We start from the raw sequence: 6,000 nt of genomic DNA, 5'->3' as shown, positions 1-6,000 counted from the left end.
TAATTCAGGATGGAGCAGAAGGAGCTGCTTTCAATGGCTGGGCTTTGTTACCCCTTTTCCAAAGCTTACATCACCTAGACTGCTCAGTATGTGGGATCTTACCTATTCCTTCAAACATTAATTAATTAATGAAGGAATGTATAATTCCTTCAAATATTAATTAAAATATTAATACTCCAGAGGTGTTAAGACCTAAGTTTGCTTAGAACTTTGGGCTACATTGAGCAGGACTGGTGAGTCCCCACTGTAGCTGGTCCCCATGGAGTGGCTGGGACATGCCCTAACCCACTCCCTTCAGGCTTTTGTGCCTCTCTCCTACTCCCTGTGTGCTTGTGACTTTGTCCCACCACAGTTAGGAGTCAAAAAAGGGCTGGTGGATGCATCATTCTACAAAAAATGAGGAATATAATTGGTCCTACAACACTGTCATTGTCCCTTAGGGGTCCAGCACCAAACAGGGTCATGATGCAAAGGATGACAGTGCCCTTGCTTGAAACCCCACTCCAAGACTGAAAACCAAAACCAGCCATTTGTATAAATGTTTTGTTTTTCTCCTCAGAAAAGATTGTATTTCAATCCTCTCTAGCCCTGCTACTATCACAGAATGACAGAACTTTGGCCTAGCTTCAGTTCTACTAGTATTAATCAGAAGGGTGTCTCTGCCTCTTTTTTCCTTCTTGAAATATATTTTCCTTGTAAGAACCAACACTCCACTTTATCCTAAATAAATCCTGTTGAAAATTATGGAGTCTGAAGTATTTCAATACATATTTTGTAGCAGTCAATTTAACCATAATGCCTCGGTCTTTGGGATATAAACAAGGTATCAGTAGTACAGAAACAGACCTTTAAATAGCTTTCTGAATAAATTTGCTGCATTTTACTAACCAACACTGTCTCAAGGCCAGTATTGCAACTTGCAAGAAGAATACTGCCCTTACTTTTAAATAATTTTCATGAGACAAACAGCAAATTCTCTCTGTCAGGTTGTCACTTAAATGAATGTAGCCTTCTTTCTCAGTTTTTTGTCTGCTCCCAGGAGAAGTCTACTTTTATCTCCCTTCTTTTAGAAGCCCTGCTAGTACTGAGTGTCTGGTTAATCATGTTCTGATCATCTGGGTTGGTTGATACTGTATTAGAAAGCTGGCAGGCAATAATTTAATGGATTACACAAGTGTTGCACTGTGTGTTTTCCCTTCCTTATATACACTCATATTCCCTCTATATTCTTTGGGGTAGTAAAAGCAACAGTTTATTTTGGCATTGGAGCTTCTTGTGGCTGTGTTTGCTCCAGACATGGAGGCCTGCAGATGATTCCCTTAGTGTCTCCCTTCTTTCTTTGATATGCTCTAACACACATGAATTCAGTGAGTGAGTGTAAGGATAAGGTTGAAACAGGCTCTCCTTTCCAAGCAATAGGTGAAGGAATTAAATGAACACTTTCTGTCTGTGGCTGATGCTCTGGTGAATTCCACTCCAGCTCCTCAGACTGAGGGTCTCATATCTCAGTCATTCATTGCCACTTCCTCCAGGTTGCCTTTAAGATAGCACAGTTGTCTACAGCCTAATATTAATACAGAAGTCAAAACAACACAACTTCCAAAATTCTCTCCCTATTCTCATTGGGGAGGCAATATCCAAACACAGGATTTTGTGACTTTAGGTGGATTTAGAAATGTTAAACTAAGAAATGGATCAAATCCCCTTACAAATATCACTTCCAAATTCCACTGAAGTTAACTAGGAAAAAAATTCATCTGTGACTCCTGAGGGATAACAGTTGTTAGCATTCATAAGCAGTACTAGCTAGATATTAGGTTTAATGCCATGCCTGCTGGGTTTTAACCATCACTCCACAAGCCCTGTGAAAAGCTTGATGGCTTTTCTTAACAAAGCCCTGCTTTCCCTCCACCATTCCCTCTGAATTCCAGTCCTGCACTGCCACAGATGGCAGGGCAAAATCCTTTCCCCTTCAAATTGCTATGATTACAGGCTGAAATCTCTAGCTCCTCATTTTATCTCCACAGATTATCTATGCTAGATAATGCTCAAATAAAACAGTCTAATGATCTGATCGGTTTCTAAAGTCAGATTCATCTTTAGAGAAAAAAAGAAGAGCAATTATGAAGTGGAAGGGGCACATTCAACAAATCTAAACAGATCTTTCAGGCGAAAGTCACACATTGAGGGTTTATGTGCAATGCAGATATAAAGCCTGGGGCCTTACAAGAGCATTTACTCACATGAGTGCTCAGAATTTCTTAAAATGAATGTGAGTTTGGGCATAAAAAGATGGAACACATGGTCGGCAGCTGGACTTTATGAAGACTTCTATTTAATAAAACAGTAGTAACCACTTTGTGCTGCTGCTGCATTCTTTCCTTGGCGACAAAATGGTGGCACACCAGAAGAAAAAAATCTGTGGCTTTCAGTAGAAAAAGCATTTCCCAGAGGCTGGGGCAGGGAGAAAACAATGTTGTAGCAAAGAGATGATTTGCTGATAGTGTTCTATAAGTTGTTGGGTGGTTTTGAGTTGGGTTTTCGGTTTTTTTGGTTTTTGGGTGTTTTTTTGTGTGTGATACCTACTGTCGACACTTGGAGCTGCTCCCACACACCTCTTCCTCTGAGGTTTACAAGGCTTTTCTGGACAAAGCCACCAATGACTAAATTTAAGGTTTGTTTTAATCCTGGTTAGGACAGAATGCTTGAGTACATGGTGGCCAGAAGTCCCTTCCGAGCAATATTACTATGATTCATTAATTTTGTGCTGAATTTGAAAATTTATCATGTTATAAGAAACTTCTCAACACAAAAATTGTGATTGGGCCTTCTGCCAAAGGCAAAAAAGCCCCAAAAGCTACGTATTCCCCGTTTCAAGTAAAGCTAGCTAACCAGTGTGTATTTTCCCAGATGCTGGGGCTTCCTTGACAAACACTGCCTTTCTCAATTCATTTCTTTGTGGGAAACCATTTGTTTCAAATCCTACTCCAGCTTGCACCCAGAACCAACCAAAAACATCCATTTGGAGCTCAGGAGTTAGACCACTTAAAAAATGAAGCCAGCAGTGCCAGCTCTGTTGTGTGCAACAGGCATGCATAAACAGTGTGAAGGACATTTGTCATTGTTTCACTATTGGCCTCACACTAAAGACCAATAAACATTTTAAATAGTGCAGTTATGTGGGTTGGGTTGTTCAGGGAGGCATTTTATGACTGTGGCATCACAGAGGTAAAGAGGGTCAATTCCCAAGCCATACGTATGGATTCATATCTGGATAAGTTCAATAATTCATGTATGAAATAACATATAGATTTATACTGAACCCAACAGAGAAGGTAATATTGGAAAATCCCTAATTGCCTAATCCCAACATTATTTTCATCATACCACATTTGCTCAGTCTTTGTGATAGTGTATAACAGAACAAAATTTGTATAAATTTATAAACAGTAAAAGGAAAATATAACACCAGGTTCTCCAGGCAGAAACATGAAAAACAGTGTACAAGATCCAGTAAGAAAAATAATAAAAAACTACTGGAGAGGGGAGTAATAATATAGAGCCAACAGTAGTCAATCTGAGAACACCTTTGGAAATTAAAGAAAAGACGTAGAGGTAGGTTTTACAAAGTTAGAAGGGAATAAGTAAAATCAGCTTTTAGGGGGATTGTAGTGCCCCCCACAGTTAAAAATACCATCACCTGCCAATTTCAGAAGTGATAGCAGATTCTTGAAAGAGCAGGTATTGTGTTACCCCGTGTCTAAAACCCAGCCAGGCCCAACACCTTCAAGGCTTTCAAAACCAATAATCCCAATTGAAAGGCAAGCAGCCCCATTATAGCAGGCTGATGGAAAGAACATAAGGGGAGCATAATGTGGTTACAATAGCTCAGAGCAGTACTTGCACACTGATTCCATTCTGGGCAAGGCCCAATCGCTGACATACCCCCATCAAAGGTTTGGAGAGAGGAAAAGTTCTCTCAAACAGCACACTCACAATAAAAAGTGCCAAAAGAAACAGTGGGAATCAACAAACTTTCCTCAGTACGTTTCTTAACGCTTCCCTGTGGTGGAGGGTAATGCTGATGTATTTTTCATCCCTCTTATTTTGACTGGGAGGTTCTGGTTTGCTGCTGCTTTCAGCAAAGGAGTTACAAATTTGGCCTACCAGGCTGTGCCAGCTGTTTGGTTGATGTTAGTGAGAACTGATTAATGACATTAAGTGATATTTCTAATCTGCACCAACCAGGAATTCTGCAAGGAGCAGCTTTCACTGGAGAATCCTTAATTGTGATTCAAATACATATGGCAATTTTCAGCAAATTTGGTTGTCTGGAGTTGTGAAAACAACAAACCCAAAAAGTTGCACTATTTACTCAACATTTTGCTTATGCGTGTTTTTCTTTTCATGACTGTTTGCCATTAATACACTAAAGAAAAAAAAACATGAGACAGAAATGATCACAGAAACAATTTTGCCAAATAGAGATGGATTCATGTAAGACATAAGTTGCACATTTGTGAACCAGTTCTCACAATGAATCTGTCATTTGTAGAGTGTGGCAACGCTGCAGTGACAGGAGTGACTTCCTGCAATGCAGGTAGCCAAGGCAGGTACAACTACCTGGTTTTGGAGCACGCTTATTTACCTCTTTCTTGGCTGTCCAGTAGAGATAAACTACAAATCCCTGGAAGTGTCCAAGGCCAGGTTGGATGGGGCTCTGAGCAACCTAGTCTAGGGGAAGATGTCCCTGTCTACTGCAGAGGAGTTGGAATGGGAGAACGGCATCCCCTTTAAGGTTCCTTCCAACCCTAACCATTCCATGATTCTGCCATATCCCAGACCTGATCTATGCCCTAATGTATATTTCTATAAAAATAGATATGGATGTATGCAGAGTGTAAGTTGCATGTATGGCTATAAATCCATGGATACTCTGCCAGGAAATGCAACTGCAAGATGAAAGCCAGCAGAAGCAGGACTGCCTGTGATAGTTATGTTTGCCAGGCCCATGAACTGTTTGACATTTCTCCAATGAAAAATGATAACCACAGACACCCCACCAACAGGGCACAGCATTAAAGGCCACCACCAAGTCAATTGTCCAATATGCATTGCTTCTTTTCAGTAATATGTCACAGCTTGTGCATTCTGTTTAAGATTTAACTGGTGAGTTAAATGGAAATGGTATTAATTATATGCTAGAACTATGTCAAGCTTCAAAACAGCTGTAGGCTTTTAGTCCAAGAGTAAAAAACCATAAAAGCATTCTAAGCTTTTTTTTCCTCCAAAGGGACGGGGTTAAGATATGACCACAATACCTTTCATTATCTCATGAGGAAAGCTTCCAGTGAGTCCATCCCTTTTTTTCACCTCTCATGGATCTCGATTCCCCCCTCCAGAAGAAAAAGGGAACAGAGGGAGTGAAATTGGGTCCTTTCCGCTGCCTGCGCTGGGCTTTGTTCTCATAGAGAAAATGATTAAAGCTGCCAAATTTCTTATTCTTTTCTTAATTCTGCCTGTGTGCTGCTACATGAGCTTCATCTGCTGGTAAGCTTGACTGGAGCATGTGTGCATGCTCTGGCTACGAAGGACTCAATGGCCACTCTGTGTTTAGGTTTCCTGTTCACCCTGGGGTTATCCTTATGATATAATGAGGCTCTTGAGGCCACTGGCACTGGCAGAACACTGTTTTCCTAATAGCCTTTCAATGGGGAAGGAAAGTGTTGACAGCCAGGGACACAACCACAAAGACACTGAATTTAAGGAATGGAAAGGGGTTTATTCCCCCCTTCCCTATTTTTTTTTTTTTAATTTTGCTGGTGGGCTGCTTTTCCAAGCCAAGGCACATATTTTGATGATGACTGCGTGATAATGAAAAACTTGTAACTATTTTACAGGCAAACTGCATCTCTTCAGAACAACACACTTTGTTCCTTGTCTGCTATTTTATTTTACAAAGTCAGTGATATTTGGTCCAGATATCACCCAGAGTTTAGT

Source organism: Taeniopygia guttata, chromosome 4, assembly GCF_048771995.1.
Source record: "Taeniopygia guttata chromosome 4, bTaeGut7.mat, whole genome shotgun sequence".
Taxonomy (NCBI): Eukaryota; Metazoa; Chordata; class Aves; order Passeriformes; family Estrildidae; genus Taeniopygia; species Taeniopygia guttata.
The sequence above is the reverse complement of the archived record's forward strand: the minus strand, read 5'-3'. Positions refer to the sequence as shown.